We start from the raw sequence: 13,606 nt of genomic DNA on the forward strand, positions 1-13,606 counted from the left end.
GGTACAGTATGTGGAAAACAAAGGCACCCCAGTTTCAGAGCTACCTATGCCACCGTGGCAAAACAGCTGTTGTGTCAGAGTCTATTCCAGAGAGGCTTAGATTAAAAATCAAATTCCAATTCCTCTGCTGCCCCCCAGAGTCTACTCCAGGTGAGACCAGGAATCCAGGTCATGGTCTGCCACTCCAAGCCCCGTACTAGGCCAGTTTATTTCAAAAGAGATGCATGACAACACTTCAATGGCTATTGGCCAAGATGGTCAGGGATGCAACCCCATGCTTCAGGTGGAGCGTTGTTCCAGGTCAGCCATAAAAATGTTGGCATATTGTGGGGCCACAATATGCCAACACAGGAACAAATCAACATACCCTTAGAGCCCCGAACGGGGTTATTCTATCTACTACCCAAGATCCATAAACTTGGAAATCCTGGACGCCCCATCATCTCGGGCATTGGCACTCTCACTGAAGGACTGTCTGGATATGTGGACTCCCTACTCAGACCCTACGCCACCAGCACTCCCAGCTATCTCCGTGACACCACAGATTTCCTGAGAAAACTACAATGCATTGGTCACCTCCCAGAAAACACCATCCTAGCCACCATGGATGTAGAGGCTCTCTACACAAACATCCCACACAGAGATGGAATACAAGCTGTCAGGAACAGTATCCCTGATGATGACACAGCACAACTTGCTGCTGAGCTCTGTGACTTTATCCTCACGCACAATTATTTCAAATTTGGTGACAATATATACCTCCAGACCAGTGGCACTGCCAGGGGCACCCGCATGGCCCCACAATATGCCAACATTTTTATGGCTGACCTGGAACAATGCTTCCTCAGTTCTTGTCCACTCACGCCCCTTCTCTACCTACGCTACATTGATGACATCTTCATCATCTGGACCCATGGGAAGGAGACCCTGGAAGAATTCCACCATGATTTCAACAGCTTCCACCCCACCATCAACCTCAGCCTGGACCAATCTACATGGGAGGTCCACTTTCTAGACACCACAGTACAAATAAGCGATGGCCACGTTAACACCACCCTATACCGAAAACCCACCGACTGCTACACCTACCTTCATGCCTCCAGCTTCCACCCCGGACACACCACACGATCCATCGTCTACAGCCAAGCGCTGAGGTACAACCGCATCTGCTCCAACCCCTCAGACAGAGACCAACACCTACAAGATCTTCACCAAGCACTCTCAAAACTACGATACCCACACAAGGAAATAAAGAAACAAATCAACAGAGCCAGATGTGTACCCAGAAGCCTCCTGCTACAAGACAGGCCCAAAAAAGAAACCAACAGAACTCCACTGGCCATCACCTACAGTCCTCAGCTTAAACCTCATCAGTGATCTACAACCCATCCTGGACAATGATCCCTCACTTTCACAGACCTTGGGAGGCAGGCCAGTCCTCGCCCACAGACAACCCGCCAACCTTAAGCATATTCTCACCAGCAACCACGCACCGCACCATAACAACTCTAACTCAGGAACCAACCCATGCAACAAACCTCGATGCCAACTCTGCCCACATATCTACACCAGCAACACCATCACAGGACCTAACCAGATCAGCTACAACATCACTGGCTCATTCACCTGCACGTCCACCAATGTTATATATGCCATCATGTGCCAGCAATGCCCCACTGCTATGTACATTGGCCAAACTGGACAGTCACTACGCAAGAGGATAAATGGACACAAGTCAGATATCAGGAATGGCAATATACAAAAACCTGTAGGAGAACACTTCAACCTCCCTGGCCACACAATAGCAGATGTAAAGGTAGCCATCTTACAGCAAAAAAACTTCAGGACCAGACTTCAAAGAGAAACTGCTGAGCTCCAGTTCATTTGCAAATTTGACACCATCAGATCAGGATTAAACAAAGACTGTGAATGGCTATCCAACTACAGAAGCAGTTTCTCCTCCCTTGGTGTTCACACCTCAACTGCTAGCAGAGCACCTCACCCTCCCTGATTGAACTAACCTCGTTATCTCCATACTGATTTATACCTGCCTCTGGAAATTTCCATTACTTGCGTCTGATGAAGTGGGCATTCACCCACAAAAGCTTATGCTCCCAATACTTCTGTTAGTCTTAAAGGTGCCACAGGAGCCTCTGTTGCTTTTTACAGATTCAGACTAACACGGCTACCCCTCTGTCTGTTAAACACGTGAGCCTTACTTCCCTGGGAAATTGTCTGCCTTTGTCTGCCAGCCTTTGGATCTTGCTCTGTCTTTGCCCATTCGATTAAAGGCTGCTCTGCAGTCAGAAATCTGCTCCCCAGGTAGGCACTGCTAGACTGCTGTTGTTGCTAAACCAAAGGAGCCTTGTCATTTTCTGCTCCATTTAGGGTGACCAGACAGCAAGTGTGAAAAATCAGGACGGGGGTGGGGGGTAATAGAAGCCTATATAAGAAAAAGACCCAAAAATCGGGACTGTCCCTATAAAATCGGGACATCTGGTCACCCTAGCTCCATTTAAGCCTGGAGATGGAGAGGAGGGGTTCTGGTGTGCTAAGGAGGCCAAGGCCAAGTCAGAAGATGATCAGAGTGAGAAAGAGCGACACCAATGGAGGAATTTGGAAAGCCACGATGCAGTATTATTGCAGAGGTGCCTTTTCCCCAGTCCGCTCTGTGCCCCAGCAGTGGAAGCGGGAGCCCAAGCCTGCAGTTTAACAGCTACACAAAACACCTGGCTCCCCCTCCCCTCCTGACGCCTGTCCTGCATTGAGACTCAGCTTCAGTCCACCCCCCACAGCCCTGCTCCTTATCGCCCTGTTTGTTCCTCCACCCCAGGGAGGCTGAATCATGAGCCTGGGGTAAGAGACAGCGCTGTTTATGCATGTTGTTCTAAGCTCCCTGTGCTAATGGCTTCCGCGTGTGCCTCCTGGCTGAGGGCCTGTCTCCTGGTCTGGGCCTTGGCAGGCTGAGCAGCGTGTAATCCCTAGGGGGAGAGGGGGGTACTTCCCCACCCCTGATAGCAGGGAAATGAAACCACATGGAATTTAACTGAAAAACAACCTGCACTGTCTGCACAACCTCAGCCAGTGGAGAAAATAGATTGGGGGGGGGGGGGGGGAAGACACGTAGGGGTAGAGAGAGAGGGTGTGCGTGTGTGGTTTTTTCCTCCAGTGTCAGCTGCAGGCGCTCTCCTCCTCTAGCTCACATGGAAAAGCCCTGTATAGTTAGAGCTGAAAGACCAGCATGCTGGGCCCAGCTCTACCTGCATGGGATTAGCAGTTTGTTACACGTTCCCAGCCTGTCAAGCAAGAGTTTGACAGATCTTGCTCCCTGGAGCCCCCGGGGCAGGGGCAACAGCCATGCAGTGCTCTAGAGCAAGGCCCTCTGGTCAAACACCGAGCTGCAGGAGTTCACCTCTAGACTCCTAGAAAACAGTGGCGGTGACGCCAGGGGTCACTGGGATCCTTCTTCTCCCAATCCCCAGAGTGAGTCTCTGTGCTGGTCCAGCCCTTTCCCAAGCAGCGAGTCACCCTGGGCTGAGCTCCCGGCTCACTTCTGCTCCCCAGCTCCCTTGCGGCATGCCCTGGGCTGCAGTCACTCCCTTTCCCCTGCCACACACCCTGCTGTTCCACAACAAACACTGGTCCTGGCTCCAGCACTGCCCAGAGCGTAGGAATTATTTGTATTGCAGTAGTGCCTACGCGTTCCAGCCATGGACCATTGCATTAGGCGCGGTACAGACACAGAGCAGAAGGAGGCTCCCTCCTCCAAACAGCTTGCAATCATGTTCCTCATCGAACAGGATGGAATTGGGCAGGGTGGGGGTCTTCCCACCTGGGCGGCAGGTATCACAGACCGGGGGACGCTGCACCTCCCCAAACAGCCCAGGGTGGCCCTACCCACACTCCACCCTCTGGCCCCCTCTTGTCTGCTTCCAGTTCTCGCTCTTCCCCCATGGCCCACCTGTACATACACCCCAACTCTGCCTGTGCTTCTTCAGCCTTGGCCAGAGGCAGTCTGTAACCAGAGATTGTATTCTCCCCTTGCTGGTCTGTCTCCCTGCATGCACAGTCTGGAGCCCGGCAGGGGACGGATGAACATCTCCTTCCAGGGCCGGCTCTACCATTTTTGCCACCCCAAGCAAAAAAAAAAAAAAAAAGAAAAGCCACTTGGACTGCCGAAGCAAAAAAAAAAAAAAAAAAGACCCAAACTGCTGAAGCAAAAAAAAAAGCCACTTGGACTGTGCCGCCCCAAGAATGGACGGAATGGACTGTGCCGCCCCTTAGCATGTGCCGCCCCAGGCACGTGCTTCCTCCGCTGGTGCCTGGAGCCGGCCCCGTCTCCTTCGCTCCAACCCACCGGGGTCACTTGCTGGTGTTTTGCTTAGCGACCCCCACTACACAATTGCATTGGAAATCAGTGAGGTGTCCACATCACACGTTTCAGCCCAGAGCCATCAGCCTGCCCAGGTTCCAGTCTCCTGAACATAGGCGTGCGCAGCACATTTCATTAGGGTGTGCACCCAGGGAATTTTTTTTTTTAAAGGCGAACATCATAAAGGTCGGGGTGCAGGAGGGAGTGCGGGGTGTGGGAGGGGGTGTGGTGTGCAGGAAGGGGCTCAGGAGGGGCACAGGAGGGGTGCGGAGTGTATGAGGGGGCTCAGGGAAGGGGGTTGGGGTGCAGGAGAGGTGCGGAGTGCAGGAAGGGGCTCAGGGCAGGGGGTTGGGGTGCAGGAGGGGTGTGGGGTGCGGCAGGGGGTTCAGGGCAGGGAGTTGGGGTGCAGGGTGCAGCAGGGGGCTTAGGGCAGGGAGTTGGGGTGCAGGTGGGGTGCAGGTGCAGGCAGGGGGCTCAGGGCAGGGGGTTGGGGTGCAGGAGGGGTGTGGGGTGCGGCAGGGGGCTAAGGGCAGGGAGTTGGGGGGCAAGTGCAGGAGGGGTTTGGGCTCTGGCCCGGCGCCGCTTACCTGCAGCGGCGCGCTCCCTGCCTGCCTGCCCTGGCCCCATGCCACACCGCTCACCACGTCCCTGCATGGCCCCTGGGGGGAGGGGTACAGGGCTCCGTGCGCTGCCCTTGCCATGCCTCCAGGTACCTCCCCCGAAGCCCCCATTGGCCGCGGTTCCCTGTTCCTGGCCAATGGGAGCTGCAGGGGGCAATGCCTGGAGCAATGCACGGAGCCCTCTGCCCCCCTGCGGCCCCAGGGACGTGGTGCCATGCCGGCCACTTCTGAGAGCGGCGCGGAGCCTGCGGCGCCATGGGGGGCAAATCCCACGGGCCGGATCCAAAGCCCTGAGGGGCCGGATCTGGCCCACGGGCATTAGGATGTGCCTGGGTACACCCGGCACACCCCGTGCACGCGCCTATGCTCCTGAAACTCACAGACTCTGGGCTGCGTTTGTGTGCAGAGTTCCCCAGCATGCACATTACCCTCGCCAACCCTAGACCTGGGAACCCCGGAGGCAGCAACCCTGCCAGGGGAACCAAAGAGAGCAGTGCACCGCCTGGGTGCCTCGGCCGAAGTCGCAGGAAGCTTGTCGCAGCGGCAGATAGCTCTGCAGATTCTATACCCCCAGCTTTCCCCTCTGGAAGGAAAGAGGAGCATCTCCACCATCCCTAGCTGCTTCTCTCCAGCCCTCACCTTTCCTTGGGCACTCCCTTCCCTGCTGGAGATGCAGAAAAGGCAGCATGCCAGGAGGCAGGGGATGTACCCGCCTGGCTGGGTCCATTCCAGGGCTCTGAGACTCAGCCTGCTATGCATCAGGGTTGCTTCTTGACACAAACATGCTGGGGCCTGTGCCCTGGCACGCAGGACTGGCTCCAGCACTGAACCTGCACACCTGGCAGTGTGCAGCAGATGGCTCCCCTACACTCAGGGGAGGTCAGACCTCCTTGCAGTGCAGACAGGTAGCCTGCTAGCCTGACACGCATGCAGCTTCCCATGAATTTACAGCACAATGCATCAAAAACTGCATGCCCCACAGACACGCCTGGGTGCAAATGCATATAGGTCTATGCGTGCCTGCAGCTACAATCATGGGCTCACCGGCAACGAGGTTGTGAAATGACAACACTATTGCACCACACTTTGCACACAGTTGAAACCCATTGCAACCTCACAATACAGACTCCCAGAATGCAGCCCTCCTGGGAGTTCGTGGATTACCGCTAGAGTAGCCCGATCTAGGAGTCAGCTGATGGGAATGTAACACACTTGGAAGGTGGGTCACATCTCCCTCTAGTGATCAGTGCACATTCAGGATAAGAAGCTACTTCTGAGACCAGCTATTAGATTTACTCAAACTCAAGTGGTAGAGGATTTTGTTGTGGATTTGAAGGTCAGGGGTTCAAATCCTGCAGAGGGGCTCATTACATGAGTGTGATTTGTGACTGAATCAGATGTGGATGTGCTATAGAAAGCTCTGTCACAGCTGTAGACTCCCCATTCTGCTTCTCCTCTCTGCCAGTGGTGTAATTCAGGAATAACTGCACTGATGCCTCTGGGGATACCATAGCGGTGACAAGAGACTCAAGGGCAGTTACTGATACGTGCTGTATGAACTCTGGCAGCACCAGCCATGCCAAGGGAGTTACTGATGGGGACAGTGAATCACAAATCCTGGTGGTGGTGTATGGACTTTGCTGCAGGGACAGTGAACTCAGCATGCTAGCTCCTGGATGAGTTGAATCATGAAGCACCCTGTCCCTGCTCAGCATTTGCAGGAAGGAGTTCAAAGGACGGGGTTGTGCCATCCCCTCATGCACAGGCCCTGGAAGACAGCGTGAACAGAGGGGGCCCCAAGTGGCAGCGGCTTTCCCTGGCTTGCAGCCACCGCTGTGTGCTGACTTGTCCCATTCCCTGGGCGTTTTGCTCCATGATGAATTCATGGAAGGAGTTTAGACTGGAAGGGAGGATGTGGAGGTTATTTGCCCAAGCCTTAATACAAAGGCATTGGCAGTGGGTGGATGTGGGCTCCCCGCCAGCCTGCAGGTGGCACTGGTACTTTGGGGCTCAGCTGGGAAATACAGCTCAGGCATGTGTGTCAGGAATGCACAAAGGAGGCCGTCTGAAAGAATCTCTCTGTCAAACAGCATTCAGAGAGGGAAAACTCATGGGACTTAAGCCCACAGAAGACAGGCAAAGACTGGCCTAGGATTGCTAGGGATGGTGGAGCTGTGTTTGTTTGATGTCGTGGGAAGGATTCAGGTGTGCCCAGTTTGTGGAAGTTGCCTTCCCTCATCCAAAATGGGCTTCCAGGGGCTGGTGAAATGCCAGGGAGGAGAAAGGTGCTGCCTGGTGCAGACACTACCAAGGCTGCTGACTGACACCAATGAACTCCACGTGTATGCAGAATCTGGAGGAAATCTGAGCCCAGGGCAACTCAGTGCACACCACTGGGCAAGGAGATTGAAGCAAATGCAATGAGATGGTGGGGACGGGGCTAGCACTGAAGAGCCTGGAGGATGCCCCAGGAAATGCTGCAATGGGAAGTGTTAGTGGGATGAAGTGAGCTGGGCAGGGTATCGTACCAAACCTGTGAGCACCTAGGAGGCGCAGCTGTCACTGTGCTGTGCACCAGGGCCAGCAAGAACCTCACAGCGAGACCAACAACCAGCTTGGCTCCCGCTGCTCCTAAAGCTCAGGCCCTGCCCTTGGGGCTAAAGGAGAATCTCTGTTAGCACTATAGGGCCTATGACTCCCAGCGGAGCTGTTCTGAGCCCACCCAGTAGAGGGCAGTGGTGACCCATAGGCACTAGCCAGTACGCTACAATATTTTCCCTTCCCCGGGAGCAGTAGCTCATTTGGGGGCATTTGGCTTGTTACACACATTGTCTGCAAGAGCAATAATTACTGTATCTACAGCCTATTCAAGGAGTCTGGGGCAAGGCACCACCTACTGGTCCTCCCGTCCCCCCCATATAAATAATGGCAGCAAATCACAGCGCTGCACACACTATGTCTTAATCCAAAGCTTTACAAGGCCCCCATCTCCCTTTGCTGGGCTTGTATGTTGGGCCTCTGGATTGGGAGCTACTCACGTCAGGGACCCTGCCTTCTCTCAGATCTGCAGAGACCTTGCACAGTAGTTCCAAAGCTGATGTCCAGAGCCCCCCACTGATGCACGGCCAACATAGCGGTGATGTGCGAAGGTGGCTGATCACATGGTGTTGTCTCCTCCCCAGCACGGTGCAAACACTGTGCAGGCGGATGAGGCATCATGCAGTTGGGCTGTACAGTCCCCCAGGGATGTTTCAAGCTATCTATCATACCTCCAACCCTGCTTGAACCCAGGACAATCTGCCCTAATACAGGCCGGTGCTAGCCCATTGGAGGCCCTAAAGCCAGAATATTTCTGCCCCGCCCCCCAACACATAATAAAAAGCGATTCGGAGACCTTGAGCTGCTCAGGACCCTAAGCAATTGCTAGCGCCAGCTCTGATCCTGATCAGAGTGACAACCACTAGAGCTAAAGCATGACCTGCGCTGGCTGGGAGCTGTGGCAGACTCAGTCATTAACTGCTTATGTGGCCCAGCCTCCAGAGGGAGACAAAAAATGGAAACCTACAATTCCCCCGGAAACGGCGTCTGTCCCTCGAGGCGAAGTGGGTCCTGGTGGACATGTTCTGCGTCATGGGGCTCTGGAGGGGCTGGGAGTGCTACCAAGGCCACGAGTGCCTCTGGAGAGGGAGCCCCTGGAACCTCGGTGCAGAGATCCCTCTGAAGCAGTGTTGCTGGGCTCTGAAGAAATTCGCAGCCAGTGCTGCCTGGCCTGAGGCAGGGAATAATGGAAGGGATGGGGATCTTCAAAGGAGAGGAGGGGGAGATCCCGTACCAAGAACCAAGCTGGCTGGACAGTGCTGGTTTATTCCTGTCTCTGAGGCCCTGGGTGTTTCTGTCCAAGACTCACCTGCCCTGGTCTTCAAGCCTTGTCTTTGGCACGCAGCCATGGATGCCGTGTGACTCCACAGGGAGTATGGCAGACGTGAGGGAGCCCAGAACCCCTCCAAGGAGACAGGCTCACTAGGACAATGTAGATTCCACCCCATCTGTGTGGGGCAAAACACAGCCCTTGTTTCTGGGAGGGACCCCAAGGGAGCCTGGCCCTGTGGGGCCACTGTGGGAGTGACAGTGTCTGACACCCAGTGCTAGGAGTGCTGACACGGTGCAGGGCAGTGGGGACTCAGGGCAGAAAACAGGCCGGGCTGGGTGTCAGTGGAGAACCTGCCCTGCACGGCACCTAGGGCTGGGAAAACAGCTGTGAAGGGAGAGGTAGCAGGTCTCAGGCAGGGGTGTGGGTAGACAGTGGCTGAAGTGAGTGTGTGTGTGGCAGGGACTGAGGTAAAAGCCGAGAGGGCTTGATTCTCGATTGCACTGAGGCCCTGGCAGTGCAGTGGAGCCAGAAAGTGTATGTAAATGACATCATCGCCCTGATTAAAGTCAAAGTGGTGTAAAGGAGCATTTGTGCAGGTGCGAATCAGGCCCAAGGTGTCTGGCAATGGTGAATCAGCCCCAAACAAGTGAAAAGGCTCCTGGAAATTATGGGAGGTATGTTTTAGGGATTGCTTCCTTCCATCAGACTGGGATTCTCATGAGCTGGGTCACAGGCTACCAGGATTGACGGGTTGGATCACAGAAACCCCCTTGGGATGGCGTCACCCAATGTGCCAAGACTACCCCTGCTTCTGTTTTCCCTGCCAGCTCAGGATTCCAGCACCCTGTCTTGCTGAGCCAGACACTCCAGTCTGCTCTAACAAAGACTCAGGGTCCGAATCACTTGTCCCAAAGCTGCAAGTTTACCTGAAAACCAGCTCACAGGAGTGTGCTTGTCTTTAGCACTCAGATGCCCAACTCCCAATGGGGTCTAAACCCAGATAAATCCGTTTTACCCTGCATAAAGTTTATGCAGGGCAAACTCATAAATTGTTCGCCCTCTATAACACTGATAGAGAGATATGCACAGTTGTTTGCTCCCCCAGGTATTAATACATACTCTGAGTAAATTACTAAATAAAAAGTGATTTTATTAAATACAGACAGTAGGATTTAAGTGGTTCAAAGTAGTAACAGACAGAACAAAGTAAGTCACAAGCAAAATAAAATAGAATGCGCAAATCTATGCCTAATCAAACTAAATACAGATAAGTTCCTCACCAGTTCCAGAATGCTCCCTTTTACAGGCTACTCTCCCTTTAGCCTGGGTCCAGCAATCTCTCACAACCCCTGTAGTCTGTCTTTTGTTTCAGTTTTTTTCAAGTATCCTGGGGGGGTGGAGAGGCTCCTTCTTTAGCCAGCTGAAGACAAAATGGATGCTATATGCATCCGAAGAAGTGGGTTGTAGCCCACGAAAGCTTATGCTCTAATAAATTTGTTAGTCTCTAAGGTGCCACAAGTACTCCTGTTATTTTTGCGGATACAGACTAACACGGCTGCTACTCTGAAACTTTAGGTCAAGAGATTCAACAGGTCATTAAAGAGCAAGGCCTGATCCCCCATTGCCTTGCCCTTCATGAAGTCTTCCACACCTGCGCTAAGAGGGTGAAAATGCTAACAGATCTTAATAGCTGAGTATGATCCTCCCTAAGCGCAGGCATCAATGGCCCCACATGGGAGTGGGGGAGCAGGCCGAAGCATTGTTCCCATCTGGTGGCTGTTTATATGACATGAGTTGGGTGCCCTCTGTCCAGTTTGTAATGGAGAGGTGCTCCTCTTATAGAGAGGGCGCTCTGTCTCCATGGGCAGTCTTGGCCTAGAAGCAAGGAAGGACTGGGCCATGGAGACTGAGCTCTCCTCTCAGCATCAGGGCTGGGTGTCATTGGTGTGGCTGTGTGGTGGGTGTGTCACTCCCCAGCTTTCTCCAACCCATCCTTGTGCAGAAAGGCATGAGGAGCAAATCTACAGGGCTCAACGTGGATGTACTTATGGAAACTAACTCTGTCTCTTTAAGACAGGATGGGAATCCTACTAAAAATCTGAGTGCCAGTGAAAGTGCTAATGACCCACCTGAGAAAGGGGAGGAGGAAGCAATTTCCCAGGCGGTTAAGTAGCAGCAAACAGCTAAGGAAAAGCTAATGGAGAATCACAGCCCTCTAAGAAAAGGGGGTGGGGAAAAGTCCCAATGCTGGCAGTGAGAATCACACGGAAACCCCAAGAGGGCAGGGGTAGTGGTGGATTTTTTGCATGGCATAACCCTGGAGATCAAATGCAGCTCCACAGGGCGCCAGCTAGTAACAGGCAAGGTCCTCTCACATCCTTTCCTCTCCAAAACCCCGAAGACATACATAAACTGAGAACTTTTACTGAAGGGACACTGGGAAAAACACTAAAGGGGAAGAAAGACCAGTATCTGAACACATGCTGTGGTTCAGGGAGGAGTTAAAAAACACATGAATATTAAACAAAGCAGACTGTCAAAACAGAAGGCATGGTATGACAAAGCTACTTGGAAACGCCTCCCTGTCACGAATTTGCTGGTACTGTTAAGTCTCATAATACATAGTTTGTTGGGTATGACAAAGAATTTGGTGCTGATGGTAAATCCTTTGAAAAGGTATAACATGCAGGATTTTTGGAAAAAGCTTTTGAACATGCTAGGAGTGGTATCAAGGAAGTCCTATAAGACTACTGCTTCTCAGCCAATACCTGTAAACAGGCTTAGAGCTTGTCACAGCAGAAAAAGCATAACAAACCTAGTCTGCTGTGTGGAAGGGGAAACTGAGGCACGCCGCCTCACTGCATTGGTGACTAAATGCCAAGACACCTACACTCTAAAAGATATTGATATCTGCATTATGTTAACAATGCTACTCACAAGAATGTTTTCAGGCAACCTGAGAAAAGAAACACAGAACTTTGTAAAAACACCTGTGGGTGACACTACAATGTTTGGTAACATTGGGAGTTGTATAACCAAAACCTAAAGAGGGCATTAGGCATACTGCCTCCGCATTAGTCCATGACTAACCCTCTGGCAGTAATCCCCATATTCTTCATAATGATATTATTGTGATATGATAATGACATAATTATGATGTATTTATTCAAAATAAGTCATATGAGGTGTCATTGGAAAAGTTATGATTTGCTGAATATGATCATCCTATTTATATGCATGTATCATTTTTGTATCTGAAGTTTTGAATATTGACTATGTATCTGTATTTTAAATGTACTTACACCTTGGTTACGCCCACTAGACAAAATGCTTTCAGTCTAGATCAGCAGTTCTCAAACAGTGGGTTGGGATCCCAAAGTGGTTCGGGACCACATTTTAATGGGGTCGCCAGGGCTGGCGTTTGACTTGCTGGGGCCCAGGGCTGAATTCCCACTGCTCGGGGCTGAAGCCAAAGCCCGTCAGCCCTGGGTGGCAGGGCTCAGGTTACAGGCCCCCCCTTCCCCCCTTCCCGGAGCTGAAGTCCTTTGGTTCTTTCCCTCCTCCCCCCTCCCCCCCCCCCCCGCTCGGGGTGGCGGGGCTTGGATGGATTCAGGGTTCTATATGGACCTCCTGGGGTCGTATAGTAATTTTTGTTGTCAGAAGGGGGTTGGGGTGCAATGAAGTTTGAGACACCCTGGTCTAGATAGTGGGTGGGGAAGGGGCCATTCAGGAATAGGGGCCATTAGGAAAGAACAATAGGCCTTAGGAGAAGCTTATCTCCTACCTGGTGATGAGCCTTCCTGAGAACACTCCAAACAGCCTGTGAGTGATCATAGAATCATCGAATATCAGGGTTGGAAGGGACCTCAGGAGGTCATCTAGTCCAACCCCCTGCTCAAAGCAGGACCAACACCAACTAAATCATCCCAGCCAGGGCTTTGTCAAGCCGGGCCTTAAAAACCTCTAAGGATGGAGATTCCACCACCTCCCTAGGTAACCCATTCCAGTGCTTCACCATCCTCCTAGTGAAATAGTATTTCCTAATATCCAACTGTGACGGGGCAGCCCCGCCCCACACTAGCCCCAGCGGCGTCAGACCAGTAGCTCTGACGGAGGAAGTCCCGCCCCGTTCGTACTGGGCATGCTCCAAGTGCTTGGGGAGTATAAAAGGAGGGAATTCAGTTCAGTCTGGGCTGGCGGCCACAGGGGAAGGACCTAACAGGAAGCTTCTGTGGAGGACCAGCCAACACTCTGGAAGCTGCTGGGAACGGAGGCTTCTACAGGCCGGAACGAACCCCTACTGCAGGAGGAACCCGGGGAGGCAACGGACCCGGAGACCCGTGGAGAACCTTGGGATTCGTGGGAGACCCCCAACTCCCAAGCCGGTAGGAAGCGACCCGGGGGGGGTGACGGACTGGTACCTTGCCCCCGGTGAGCCTCAGCGTGTTTCGGTAGGACCCCCCCGCTGAGCCAGTAGTAAGGTCCTACTGCCCTGCAACGAGGGCTTATTCTATGGACTCTGGCCACTAAGCCGTACTGCCCTGTAATGAGGGGCAGTTCTATGAACTCTGGCCACTAGGCCGTGCTGCCCTGTAACGAGGGGCGTAAACCCTCACACGTGGTGGAGAATGCGGGCAACGATCCGGGCCTGCTGTAAGGTCCGTGAGAATGGGGTTGAACCGTGGGAACCCCCATTAAACCCCAAGATGGAGACGGAGAAGCTCCTAAAATGGATGCTGGAAC

The sequence above is a fragment of the Emys orbicularis genome, chromosome 16 (genome assembly GCF_028017835.1).
Source record: "Emys orbicularis isolate rEmyOrb1 chromosome 16, rEmyOrb1.hap1, whole genome shotgun sequence".
NCBI classification, from domain to species: domain Eukaryota; kingdom Metazoa; phylum Chordata; order Testudines; family Emydidae; genus Emys; species Emys orbicularis.